This window comes from Corvus moneduloides, chromosome 6 (assembly GCF_009650955.1).
Source record: "Corvus moneduloides isolate bCorMon1 chromosome 6, bCorMon1.pri, whole genome shotgun sequence".
Lineage (NCBI taxonomy): Eukaryota > Metazoa > Chordata > Aves > Passeriformes > Corvidae > Corvus > Corvus moneduloides.
Window position 1 is genome coordinate 57,579,447 of NC_045481.1, and position 14,969 is coordinate 57,594,415.

Genomic DNA, 14,969 nt, shown 5'->3' on the forward strand with positions numbered 1-14,969 from the left:
TGCATATTATGACGACGTCTTATCCAAATTAGTGTAGAATTATCCTTATGGATATAGAACATTTCTAAGCTAACTGAGGTCGATAAAATGATGCTTGATTTCCATTTGAAGTTTATTGTGTCTTAACAGGAGAAAAAAACCTCTCATGCTTTAAGTAGACACTGGTTTTGCCTTGCTTTTATATCAGTGCTTCACTATTTTTGCTGCTGGATTTTTTTTCAATTTCTTGCCTGAATCTTGCCATCTTGCAGTGCACAAAAGAATCCTGATCACTCAGAACACAGGCAACAGACTATTCTAAAATAGCAAAAAAGTGAAGCAGTAAATTCAGACTTTGAGAAGGGGAACACATGGGACTAAGCAAGATAAATTAGTGAGTAGCAGATGATACCTGGGGTGAGATTTTGAGAGGAGAAGCTGACAAAATGTACTAGCCTGTAGGGAAATAGGTTACCCACCTGCCTTGTTCTAACTGGAATATCTCTTCTGCTTGTTTGCTATACTTAAGATTCTCTAAGATTATTTTCACTGTTGGCAGTGAGAAACTGCTTAATGGAGGCCTAATTCTAGGGGGGGAAAAAAAGCTGATGGTTGTATTTTCATGGATAAGGAAAGAGAAATATCATGTTGCTGGCAGTCCTGAAATATGGTACCTGCTACAACATAAACAGAACCAGAATTTTGTTACAGGTTGCAAATTTCTTTCTGTGTCCTTGAAAATCTTCACAGGAGTGCAAGCATTGCTTTCCATTTGCAAATTGTTAAAGTTGTTATCATTCCGGTATTACCTTATCTTATCCTAATTTCCTTAGCTTGTAATAGCTGTGGCCTATTTACTTTTGAGGTCTAAATCATCTTGGTTTAGCAGAGGCATGGTTACCTGGGGCAGTTTCTATTCCCTCTAGAAGCATGCTTTTGTGATTATGATGTTTATAAGCCTCAAGCGAACGGTTGGGAGGACAACGCAGCACTCAACTCCAGATGGCCCAGTTTTAAGCTACCAACATGATTCTTCTTTTTTTTTTTTACCAATTATTTATTTCTTATTTCCATAAAGTACATTTCTTACTACAAGTGAATTTTCTAGGATTTTAACTTTTGACCAAGGTGTTCCATGGGCTGCTTCACTCACTATGTCTCCTTTTTAGGATGACTTTTAAAGACATTGAAATATATCTCATTTGCCTTCTGAAATATAGAGCTGGGTAAACTGCAGAACCTTAATGCCTCTCACTTTGGAAGCTGTAAGAACCATGCCAAGCTATCTGAAAATCAAAGTAATTATCAAAATAAAATGATCCAAAACCAAATGATCAAAAATCAACTTATACTTTGTCTACTAAGTCATCATGGTTAGACAGACCTTCTTTTGCTTATGGAATTCTGCCATTTTATGGATGGTGTAGTTAAAACTAAAGACTTCAACTTCTGAAGAGGTTGGTATTTTTTCTTCAGTTCACCTCCTTAATTTCAACATTTCATTTGAATCTCAGCTTAGCTGCAGTCTACTTGCATCACGAAGGTATTGAAAGCCAGTGACAATCCTTGCTAACATAAGAGCACTGTCTTAAGACTCCTGCCTGTGAAGGAAGAGGCTGCAGAAAGAGGACTGGAGAGCTCTGATAGAGTTACCCACTGCCACCACAACCTCTTAAGAGCTCTGTGTCAGTGGCATAGTTACAAGCAGGAAAGCAGATGTTCTGAATGTTTTCAGAGAGGTCCCTCTGAATATTCAGCTGTGAGGGAAGCTGATTTGGTTTAAGGACGAGTTTTAGTCTCCTGAAATTCTCTTTCAGCTTCTAACATATTTTTAGTTTCAAGAATATTGTTAGTATTGTGCTTTTACCTTTTCTAAATGTATTAATTCTTCCTGTCTTCTCTTTGCTAAAGAATCCTTGCAAGTCTCCATCTGAAGGCCTATTCTGACTTTTTTTTTAGCAGGTTTCTTCTGTAGCTACATAATGTCATTTGTAATTGATAAACTTGTCTGAAAGAAATATTTTTTGTGCAGTCCTAGTTAGTAGTTTTGTTTGCAATTGATATAGAATAGATCTCAAATTGATCAGAGCCGAGTTTAAGGCCCTTTGCTTTTTTCATTGACTTCTAATTCAGGGTAGTCTTGATTACTCAAGTTGTTCTCTTCTTTATGAAACTCTTGATTTGGACAATGTGGTCTTGGAATGTTTAAAACATCTCTCTTTTCATTGTTTGTTTTCTGAATGCCATGTTATAGAATGTATTTGTCCTTTGCTAAAAAATTAAAGTTTACTAAAACATTTTGAGGAAAGGGTCACATGGCACAGGTCAAAGAAGTCACCTGCTAAATGCCTTGAGGTGGAAAAAACCCCATCAATTTCCTGTAAGCTTGCTTCTCTTACCGCCTGCTTCAAATAGATGACATTTTGCATAAGTATTCAGTCCATATTTTCAATGAAAACATTTGTAATGTTTTTGTGAAGACCATACAGTGTTTCAGACCAGACTGTTAGTCATTTGATACTCAGTGATTTTTCATGACTGTAGTGTTCACCTACACTACCCAGCTTCAGTAACAAAATATGGTAGATAAGGAAGATATTTAGGAAGAGATAAAGAGGTTATAGCCATGAATTTACTTCTAACTCTGTTCCAAACAGAAGATAAATCAGACATAACCTTTTTGAATTCATTATTTCTCTTTTTTGTGTGCATAAGTGTGTGTGAGAGAGATGCCATTTTTCCTGGGACAAGAATGAAGAAAAATTAAATATTTTGGAAATGTACCTGAATTAGGTGGTCTAAGATCTTCATATGTTTACAGAGAATGAAAGCAAGAGGTTTGAAAACGTGTCCCTGGCAGTACAGTAATTTTGCACTCTCAGGAGACCCAGCACGTTCCTCCAAGGCATCCAGTACTAGCCACTGTCACCAAAAGCTGTTGGCCCAGATGGAGATATCCTCATTTTGAAATATTTCTTCATTTCTCTATGCAGAGGCATGCATTACAAATTAATTGAACAGGGATGTTTATGTTAGCATTAGGCTCACTATGGAGTGCTGAGATGAGAAGGGACAGATATACTTACGTAAGCAGATGCAAGTTCAATGTGCTGGCAAATGCTTGCTTTATTTTGGTACTTTGAGACAACATCGCTTTTTCTACAATCAAGACAAAAGTGGTGAGACTGCTCACAGGAACAATTATGAATAAAAGTAAATGAAATATAATTTGCTTGGCAATAGAAGTGAAAATGAAAGCAAAAATAAAAATATTTTCATTTTTTTCTGACTGTATATGTGAGCGAAATACAATTAAGTATCTTCTCTGCCTGTATAGAAAGGAGCATAAACAATAGGATTTTTGGTAAAGTTGCATTTTAGTGGTTGGCAAACTTCAGTCTGGTTAAATTCAATGCATTCCAGGTATGGGTTTCCATGACCACTTAGGTTAGTAGCCAAGGTTTTATTTTAGGCATTTTCCCCAGTGAATGTTCTGGCAACTCACCCTTTGGCATAAAACGTGTATTAGTGCAGCTGGCTTTTGTTTTGTTTTCTTCTGTGGAGCCTGATTCCATGGATAAACTCTGAGAACATCAGAGCCTTGTGAAGAGCCTTGCAGGTGAGACAGGTAGATGAAAGCTTATTTTTTGAATCCCAAAGTAAATTTTCATGGGGGGAAGTGTCCATGTCCTTTGGTCCTACCAAGCTGGGTACACAGGGAATTCTCCACAATCAAAAATATTGATGCCTAGGAAGTTTTGATATTTCTAAATGGAGTTTAGTCAAAATAAAGTATTCAAATATTTGAAAACTTGCTTCAAATTCAAGTGTTAGCTTGACATGGAGACCTGAATGGAGCCTTTAGAATTCACAGTTTGAACCTGGAGCGACTTACATGATCAAGAGGTATTTAAAATTCAAGTTCTTCTGGAGTTCAAATTCTGATAGTAAACATGATTCTTGGCTGTATCAGTGTCATGGCTTTACTTTCCAATGCCATATGATGCTGTCAGTTTACCATTTCACACTGTGCTTCAGTGAGCTGGGCTCTTTAGAAGATGTACTGACACAAATATAAACAGTTAGAATTCTGCAGAACTCCTGACCACATGCAAATCTTTCCAATTACAATGTTTTGCAAGTCTTTATCTCCCATCATGATCTGAAATTATGCTTTCTTTTTCAGAAGAGTCTTTATTTAATCTGCCAAGAATTTAGCCATCCTGATTGAATTCTTAGTGCTCTGGGCTCTTAGGAAGACCCGAGTATTTGGGCCAGTTCTCAGGTCTGAACACACAAAGAACCACTGATGAAGGCTGGTAACAAAATTCTTCTTCTACTGCTGATTCTGGTTTTCTAAGTGTCTCGGTTTGGAGTTCTTACGAGTTGATGTGAGTGAGTAGCTCTGTCTTCTCAAGCGATTATTCTTCCCTCAGGGATTTGAGAACAATATTAATTTTTACCAATGTTTTGGTAAAACATAATACTCCTGGGAGGGTTATGCTGCCAGGTGCTGGAGGATCCTGCACCCCTAGAAGTGAGGCTGAAAACATCTGTAGCTCTCCCATGTTTCAGATTCAAACTTTGGTTCTTGGTAATATTCTAACACATCAGCACTGGGTATCTTCAAAAAGTAGTTTCATCTGCTCAAAATAAGTACCAGGCATTTGTTTATGGAATCTAGTTATCTATTCCAAATTTTGGAAAAAGTATAAAAGAACCTGTAAATATCCTATGTTTTCAAAACAGACTGTAATCCTTCAGTCAGAATCTGAGCTCCTTGCTGATTTGGTGAGATTTGGATGATGAATATAAGTGCCAGAATACATTGCATTTCTGCCCACTTTTCTCTAGAGGCCTCCTGTGCCTGACACATCTCAATAACACCCACAGGACAGGGATCCTGCACTGGTTGTATCCTCTGCTTGAGACACCTTTTCTGGGGCTGTATCTTATTTCCAATGCTGTGGCATGAGGCCATCGTGACTTTTACACATTGTAGAAAATTCCTTTAAGGTGGTTTTCAAGGGGTGATTTTTTAGAATCTAAGTGACACCTAAGTGGTGGATTTAAGGTACCTTTGGAAAAATATGAATTAATTCAGCGTAAGAAGTTTGTCTTTCACCACAAAGGCAGTCTGAGACTGCGAGGGAAAGTAAATGATTTGCAGCTCTCCAGAGCATTTTAGAAACGATTACTGCATGGCTGTTCAACAACAGAGCAATTCCTAGAGGTCAGCACAAGCTGTCAGATGTGCTTGCAATTGCCCTGTGCCAGTTAGTCTCCTCTAATTGCAGCCAGGACTTGTACACTGTAGAAAACTCTCATACCATCTTCTGATAGGAAGATAGAATCTATCAGAGCATGGTTATTTATTTTCATATTTTTTAATGTTTGAATGCACACCAACCAAAAATTTGCACTTAAAAGGATGCCTGTGTTTTATATTATGACACATACATTATCATTTACTTGTGCAGTTCTTTCAGCTAAATTTAGAAAGACAGTTTTAGGTCATGAAGTCTAGAGAAACATTTCAAATACAGAAAAAGAATATGTACCATTAATATGCCATGTATGAATTTATGTGGATAACATTTGAAATGGAGATTGTTCATCATTCTCCATCCTAGCAGATTTTATTATAATGGATTCTGACTGGAATGTTACACGCACACATGCACAAATGCACACACAGAGCACTTAACCTATTCAAAAAGACTGGGCACTCTGTAGAGTTTAGGATGGATTTAGTTAATTGAGTATTGATTTAAGGAACTTGGAATACAACTGTCCTAAATTTTTGGTTAGGACACTTCTATGGCATCTATGTTGTATCAGTTAGTATGTTCTCAGTCATTGTGACTGGAGTATGACAGAATAGACTACAGGAGAGTGACCCAAATTGAGAATGGGATCAGTGTTGAAACCCACACTGAATTGACAGTGGAGTGAGAAATGCAGAGATCAAGGACTATTGAGTGAAATATTCTGCACAGTAAGATTTGCAAGTACCAAAACCATAAAAATTAGCTGAGTAAAGTCTGAGAGCGATATAATCTTCACTGAAAATAAAATTTCTTTTAATTTACAAGAGGGATTCAATAATTTCACAAACCCAGCAGTACTAATTACCATATTTATATCTAGTTCAGAACAGTTATTTGGAAATAATTTCTCTTTTCTTTCACACCAGTGTATTATTATCATTCTATTTAGGCTTGCCAGCACCCTCTCTTTATTGTGGAAAATATACACTATCTTTTACAAGTGTATAAATATATGATCTTCTATGCCCATGGGCACACACATATACACATATACAAATATACCCAGATACACTTAATACCTTCATATTTTTCGCAAGGGAATTTTTCATTACCTTGTTATATCATACTAAGACCTGAAGAGCCCTTTATGCCAGTTGTAAAGATGTCAAGTTCTATTAATAAAAGACTTGGACATGAGCATGGCTTAGAAAACACTTTTGTCTTTAGAAATAAAAATGGCATTAATCTTCTCTGGCACAAAAAAAAGCCAAACCAATCAAGGAATTTCCTAAAACTTTTTAGGAAAAGAAGAAATTACTGGAATTATGTAATCCCTAAATTTCATTAAATGAGCAAATTAAAATCAATAGAAAATAGTAGTGGGAAAAGGTTTCAAGTTCCAAAATTACTCTTCTTCTTATTGAAACCTTTTGTACAGAAGACCTCTTGCCCTGTTGTGTATTCTCAACTGACTCTCATACATGTGGCCATAAGATGGATAATACTGTCTTGGGAAAGATATTTAGGGGGAAAACTAAGTAAAAATAACCTTCAGCTAACTTGCTCTGACAAAATTTTAGGAAATATTTTCTGTGTTTTGTCTTCTTTCAGAGCTTAAGTGAATCACATGGCTTTGAAACTTGTTTTTAAAAATGTATGAGCTCCAGAAAGCCAAGTATTGTAGTAGACAACTTCTTCCACACTTTCAATATCTAATAGTGCAAGGAAATGTCCCACATTCATATTCTTAGAACATTGATGTTGAGTCATGAAGAAGAATCACGCAAAGGCACGCTGTAAGCTAATAGTTTCTTTATTCTAATAAATTCTAGTTCTCATGTGCATGACTCCCTTTCTGCCTGTCAGTCTCTTTACTCAACCTTTCAACTGTTTACAGTCTAAATATGATGAGTTTGAACTTATCAGTTACCATGACCCACCAAACCTCCTTGTCACTACCAATTACTAGTGTTTAGTACTACACTTAGACCTGTGTCTCTGTTTCCCTCTGCTGTTCTGCTGAGACATTGCTTGTTTTTCCAGTCTAAGCCCTGTGCTTGGGAAGCCACATTTAGCTCACTTTAAAGCCAAATTGTGTTACTTGCTTGTCTACAAACATCTGCCAGAAGGTCTCCAAAACTACTAGAACACACAGTTTATGGCGTGTCCACAATACTTAGAAACATTGGGATGCAGATGTATAAAAAGCCTACAGTAGACAAAGATGGCCTTTCGGTGTTGTACAGCCAGCAATGACAATGACAGAGATGTCATGTCCCACCTGCTGGATGAAAATTTCTTTGAATGAAGGTGAGATGAGCTAAAAGGAAAGCCCCAGGAGGGAAGTAGTTTTTCCACCTGCTGCTTTTCCACCAGGGATATCCAGTGGGTTTGCAAAACCCTGTAAGAGCAAGACAGGAAGGGATGGAAGGTAAAACAGCAGAGGGGAAACTTCCGCGTGATTCCCTAGATCTGTTGCTGTGGAGGGAAAGTTTCAGGTTTTAATTCAGTGGGAAAAAAAAATTGTACCTGAGTAGAATAAAAATATCTAAAAATATCCTTTAGATTTATTTTCATTTATGAAATATCTTCAGAGAAGACAGAAACATTAACAATTACTTTAAATAAGTTTTGCCTTACAAACATAAAGCTTAGGTTGGGCTGGTTGCTGAGGTTTGCCTTAGTTATGTCTTGACTCTTCCTCTCATTGAAATACATCTTTTTCATGTGTTTTGCTCTTACTTTGGGAGCTTTCATATGCCACTTTCCTGAACCTCAGCACCCCTTACGGCTGACACAGGGTCAGAGCAGTGGAGAGCTGAAGCCAGGCACTTTAACTCGACATCATCCACTCTGACTGGAAGGAGTCTGGTGTTAGAAAGGTGCTCGCATGTGGGGAGGGTGGGCTTTTGGTTGACACTTCTGCTTCAGGCTTTGAACTATATCTTTAGCAGTGGCCAACTAAGAGAGTGGAAGACAACTCCAAATGGTTAGTGAATGATTTAAATGTGTTTTTAGCAGCTGTTTTAGTGGGTCATGGCCATGGCTGTGCAGCGTTAGCTCTTTCTGAAACACAAGGATGGCATCAAACCTGCTGGTTGAATCACGTGCAGTCATCTGTTTGTGCCCTCACTTGAACCCTCAGTGTATGAGGCTCACTCCATCTGCCGTGTCCTTCCTGGCACGCAGCCGGATGCCTTCTTAATGGAGCAGACAGCTGTACTGCAAGGGCATGGAGCCTTAGATTGCTGCACTGTAAGGAAATCCCTGTGCACACCAAAGCTCAGCAAAGTTTGCAATCATCAGCAGCAGCAAATTTACTCATACTTGTACCTTTTGATAGGCAAGCAAACACCTCTTGAAGTCGGAAATCTGGTCCTACTTTGCTTACATAAAATAACATTTACCTTCCTTTGAGGCACTCCAAAGGACCTGATTTTCCCCCCTAATTCAAACTTATGTGGAAGTTCTCATGTTGTGGTATTTCCACAAGTTCTTTAGAAATAGGCTATGAACAGAAGTATTTCATAATTACGTAATTACTATTACGTAATTTTAATAATAATTTAAACACTTTATAACAGTATATGATACCTAATAGTGAACTTCAATATAATTTTCAAATAAACTCAGACATGAAAGGAACGTAATCTTCACTAGTGTAGATTGTGGTAAAAATGCATTTAGATGTTATATCTTTTACAAGTCAGAAACTAATGGTTCTCTGAAGTGCAAAGAGCTGCTTCACCCATCTTTGACCTTTGCTAACTGCATTTTGAATTACGAAATGGCAAATGTCTAGTTACACAGGCTCCAAAATGTAGTTTCATTTGCTGAGTAACACAATTGGCACACCTGCTCATCCAAAGATTATGAAGCCACCGATTAGGAAGCTAAAGCCTCTGTGGTAACAAATATTTAATGTATGTGTACATATTTGCAAGACAAATATATTTTAACAATTTTAAGAGCAATCCAATTAAGAAAGTCTGGTTCTGCAGACTCCAGTTCACGTAGTCCAATTTAAGCTGTTTGGAGGTGAGCTCCATGTTATTTAGAAACCTCAGTTCTTCCAAGTAAGTAACAACAAATGTTAGATATTTTGAACAGAAAGAACTGGCAACTGAAAAACAGGGAACAAAAGGCTTATTAAAGTAGATCTGAGGTTCTTTAGGAATATATGAATATAAAAATGTCTATCTTTCAAGCATTACAAAGGAAAAAAGTAAGCATATGTATGTATACACAGACACACATGCTTATATTTGTAGAAGTACAAATGTAAAGCAGAAAGAAGTAACGCAAAAGCACCTGATTTTATAGATGTTTGATGAAATCACAGCTATTCTGAGAAGCAAGAAAGGCATGAGTTGTTTAAAAGCTATATAGAAATAAATGAAACAAAGCAAAAAGGTAATCTTATGTTGCCTCAGGTATTTCACATGAGCACAGGCAAATATAGGTGCTTATTTTGGCATGGACACTCAGGACTCCAGCTCTGCAGCCAGGTTCTTTTACTCACTCAATGCCACCAATTAAATTTGAGTATGAGATATAACCTAATGTGATCAACCTTGTTGAGATTAAGTTAACTCTGAGCAAAGAAAGAAGTGCAATGCTAGCTGTTCTAAGTAATACAAATGTCAGAAATTGGTGTGCTTGCAAACTTTATAACCTTGTTAGAGGCAAGATGTACAATCAATATGTTAGCTCATAAACTCTGTCTATAACCTGCTCATGGGACTCATTGACAGATTTGACTTTGACCTTCCTCTTTCTGGATATCTTAGTATTTTCCCTCTTGTACAAGAGACCAAGCTTTAGAAAGTGTGTTGATATTGGCTATGATGGCTTTATGTCTTTATTGCTTAAATAGAACGCATTTAACCTCATGAATTTTTAAATTGTATTAATAGATACAAACATTGGTATCCCACACATTTATAAATTAATAAGACACTGCAAAGGGAAGCAATAAATAGTGAAAACCAGTGAGAGTGAAATCTAATACATGTCCTGAAATTGTTTTGACAGATTCAGTACCAATTTTCTTTTGGAATTGTTTCATGGAACTGTAGCTCTTTTAGAGTTGCATTTAAATTTCATCTGTGCTGAACCAGGTGTTCTTCAAATCTTATCAGGAAAGAGATTTCTTTCAGCTCTCCACTCTCCCTGGTATGTATACAGTATTGTGCATTTTCTCTTTGGAACTTAGGTATATATATTTCAGAAAATATGTTGCTTACAAACTGTGTGATACATCTGTTCCTTTGTGTAATTTCTACTGAGAGTAAGGTTGCTATAGAGCATCTAAAGTATATTAGTAAAAAATCCTAGTACAGCAACTGTATCACTTATGGTAAATTCTGTACGAATACTCAAATAGGAATGATTCTGATTTCAATTCTCTACAATTATCTTAAAAAGAAGATAAAATGAGCAAGTGGGGCAATCAATAGCTGGGAGTAAGCAGGAATTTTAAAACCCAAACAAACAAATTTATGTATAATGTCTTGCTAGAACAAACAGAGGATAAAAGCAAAGACTAATCAGACTTCCTTTAGGAGGGTTTTCTTGCCTCTCTCTAAAGATATCCAGCCTCACTATATATATTCTTGTCAGCTGTCTCGCTACTCAATTCCCCTGGCCTTCCTCAGGGCCTTAAAGCTGGTGGTTTTACACTGTAGCTAATGCAAAAGAAAAAAAGTCTGCTCTTAAAATATCCTTTTGGTTGTCTGGCTGTCTCTGCCCAAGTATCTAGAAATGATAGTAAAAAGAAGTGCTTCCCCTGAAGGCTTTTTGGGAGCATCTCGTTTTCAAGACCTCTTAATGACCTGAAATACCTAAGCAGTACATATTAAATAAACAAAGGCAAATAAGTGATGGAGGCTACTAGAGCTGTCTGATTGTTGTGCAACAAGCAGCCATGACTTTTTGCTGCGAAATATATACAGAAATAAGTCCCCAGGAGTGAAAATTGTCATTCAGTGAAATAAAGTAACCATAATCAAGGCAGATCTCTGCTGAATTACATGTGTTATTTTATAGTGACTGGGACACACCAGTACATGGAGACTCCACTGGACTGAACGGCAATTTCATGGCAATTCATGCAAACATTACTCATGTCTTCTGGCAAGGTTATCTAAGGATAAAACTGTTAAAAGAAAGTATTTAAATGAGCTTTAATAGACTGCAGGTTTGTACAGTATCCCCCTTGTTTACAGCTGCTTTGATAAACAAAATACATAAAAATGGGGTCTTTTTTGCATTTAGTAGATGAATCAAGAAAACATTATATTACACAGTAAAAAGTTAAAGGACTACTGACATTTGATACTAAATCATTTATTATACAATAACATACTTGAAGGAATGAGCAGATGTTTAACTGTATGTTGGGGTTTTAGGAGCTCTCTTGGGTTTTTTTTTCTGTTAAAGGAATTTTCCCCATTCGTGTTGCTAGAGGGCCAAATGGCTGGGTACTTAAGAAAAACAAAAGAGCTGGCCATTGGGGGGGGGGGGGGCACATCTGGCTGCTCTTTTGTTCCACCTGGATGTGTGGGCAGAGAGGCTGTTTTTCATCAGCTGCTTTTCCTTCTGCTGGAGAAAAGCCCCAGGATCCCCAGCCCGCCTTCCCTGCCCTGCTGGGAGCCAGGCCGTGGCCACCCTGCCGCCGCTGATTCAAGCCTTCTCTGTGTTGTAGCCCTGCTCTCCCTGCCTGCCCAAACCTCCGGGTGGTTCCCCACTCGGATACATCTCGTCTGCCACCCAGGATTTGTGCTCGTCCCTGCCGTTCCAGCCTGCCGTTCCAGCCTGCCGTTCCAGCCTGCTGTTGCCAAGGGTCCGGCCGGACACTGGGATCGGCTGCCCAGGGGTTTGTGTAGATTCTTTGTTCCATCCTTTTCCCGGGATCCCAGGCCACCATTGCCGCATGCTCCCCGAGCTCGCTCCGGAGCGCCCCCTGCAGCCGCGGGGGAACCATCGCACCTGCCCTGCTCACCGGGAGCCGCCAGCGCCCCTGCCGGCTGCGAGCGGAACTGCACCCGAGGGGAAAGGGCCCGACAGCCGAGAAGGCTGGCACTGGGTTTGTGATTGTTTGCTGTTACTGCCATAGTTACTGTTGTTTGTTTGACTGGTTATACACATACAGATATAGAATAGTTAAGAACTGTTATTCCTATTTCCCACATCTTTGCCTAAAAGCCCCTTGATTTCAAAATTATAATAGCTTGGAGGGAAGGGGGTTGCATTTGCCATTCCAAGGGAGGCTTCTGCCTTCCTTAGCAGACACCTGTCTTTCAAACCAAGACACTGTATTAAAATGCAAAGAAAATTTTTCCCTATCACTGAAGTCCATAGGCATTTTTGATTGAGGGGGATAGCTATTAGATTACTCAGTGTGAATGGTCCCAAAAAAACTCCTACATAACACTTATTTATTTTATTAATCTGTATGGTAGACTTTGGACACTTAAAATCACAAATTTACGGTCAGACTGACACTGAAAGACTGTGCGTAATTGAATATCCAATAATTCAAATTTGATATTTTCCCCAAGGAGCAATTGCAAGGAAAATAAAAATCACAGGTTCCTTTGCATGTTTGCTATCTCATAACAGCTTTAATCAAAAATTTTTTCCTCCATTTTTTCTGAAAACATTTATGTGGTGGTATAATCAATCCTGCTGACTCCTAACTCCTTTGCATAAGAGAAGACAATAATAAAATGTCAAAATAGCTGTCGTGTTACAGAACTTGCTTTGCCTACTGGTTACTGAAAGTAACACTTTACTAATATCTTTGTGAGTGACAAACACTTGAGAACTTAATCGGGGAAATCTTGTGGGAAAAATTTAATGCAAATGTTTGTTTTGGTAGAACACTTCCCTACTGAACCTCTTAGAACTGTCCAAGAGATCTTTGCTGTTAGTGAATGAAGAGAAAAGGAAGTAGGAGAGACATTTCAGAAACTGTATTAGAGTTGGCAAAAAGTGTGCTGTATATTTGATAAGATTATGAGCTCCAGAACAAAAAACTTCAAATGTCCTGAGTTCTGAGCAGAAATTATGATTAAAAAACATATTTTGATTTTTTTTTTTCTTTCAGGAGATGAGCAAGTCTGGGGGATCTGGATACCTATACAGAGAATGACAAGAAACAGTGTTATGGTAAACATGACTCTTAGCAAGACCTACAACAGTCTTATTTAAAGTAAACCTTCTGTATGAAACATTCATGACTGACAGAAGAGCTACTACGATGGACCAAATAAATATTGCTGTCATGTTTAGACAGTTCTTGACAGTTTTCCCTTTTTTTCTTACTGGTTCCATTTTCATAAGAAAAATGAGAAAAAATGTTTAATGCTTTCCAGTCTATATTATCTGCCAATCTTAGGAGTGTTTTATAACCATGAAAATGCTTCTAAGAATACCATTCTTCACCAGATTAAGACATTTTGTGTTGTATTATTCACAAGTGATTTCAGCAAAAGGTGTAATGAAACTTTGGTAGGTGTATATGGGATTATTTTACCTTCTTGCAACAATTTATATGACTCTCTTGGAAGTTTGAAGCTGAAATATTAAAGCACCTTTCTTCTGGCAAAAGAGTTTAAATATTTTATTATGAAAATTAAGAAAACTAATACACTGATTTGCTTCTTTTTTCTCTTTCTCTTGTCACTCCTTCCTGCATTTTTCCTCTGGAAAATAGCACAATATATAATGAGATATAATAAATAAATAATAATATGTATATAACTATAACAAAAAATAGAAACAATTATAAACCAAATAAAAACATAGCACCAGCTGGTTCACTGCTAGCACATAAATCAAAGGGGCCCAGGTCATTGACAGATAACTCTTGCCGCAAGCCACACAAAATAGCAGTTACAGAGACCATAATCCTCTTATTTGGGGATATCTTTTAGGATTCTGGCTTCACCTGACATAATTGTGTTCTTTGTGGATGGAAAAATGAATATCTTTCAGATTTGGCATCTTGTTTTTTGATCTAGGAAATAAGTCTTAAAGTGTGTACTTGTATTTCCTGATTCATATTTCCACACAGTACCTCCGTGGCATGAGTATTCTGACTTCAGCTGCAACATAACTTTCAGGAGGAAAACCAGTTTGGTTTAGAACAGTCATTTGTAGAAATTTGCCCTTCTTTCATATCACTTGGTATTGACTCTTTAACCGAAACTGCTTTGCTCTAGGCAAGGATAATTGTTAACCTCTGGCAGTACTTGAATTCAGTGAGAATATTGGATCTCCATTCAGAGAGAGCTTCACTTCATACAAATCCATTTGTCTCTTATTCTAATGACCAAGTGGGCCTGCATGGAAGTTAAAGGACTCTTCGGGACTTTCTTGGTAATAAACACCTCCTACCACATGCCCATCCTCAGTTCCACACTCCTGTGCAGAAAGGCTAGAAAGTGTTGGCATTGGATGCAATATAATTCCAGTAATGATCATCCTACTTGAGAAGAACCAATCCTCAGAAACCTTCTCAAAGCAGCACAAGTCATAGAATCACAGAATCACAGAACCACAGAACCACAGAACCACAGAATGGTTTGTGTTGGAAAGGACCTCAAAGGTCATCTTGTTCCAACCCTCCTGACATGGGCAGGGAACCTTACATGAGATTGTGTCGCTCACATGTCCATCCAGCCTGGTCTTGAACATCCCCAGGGATGAGGACTC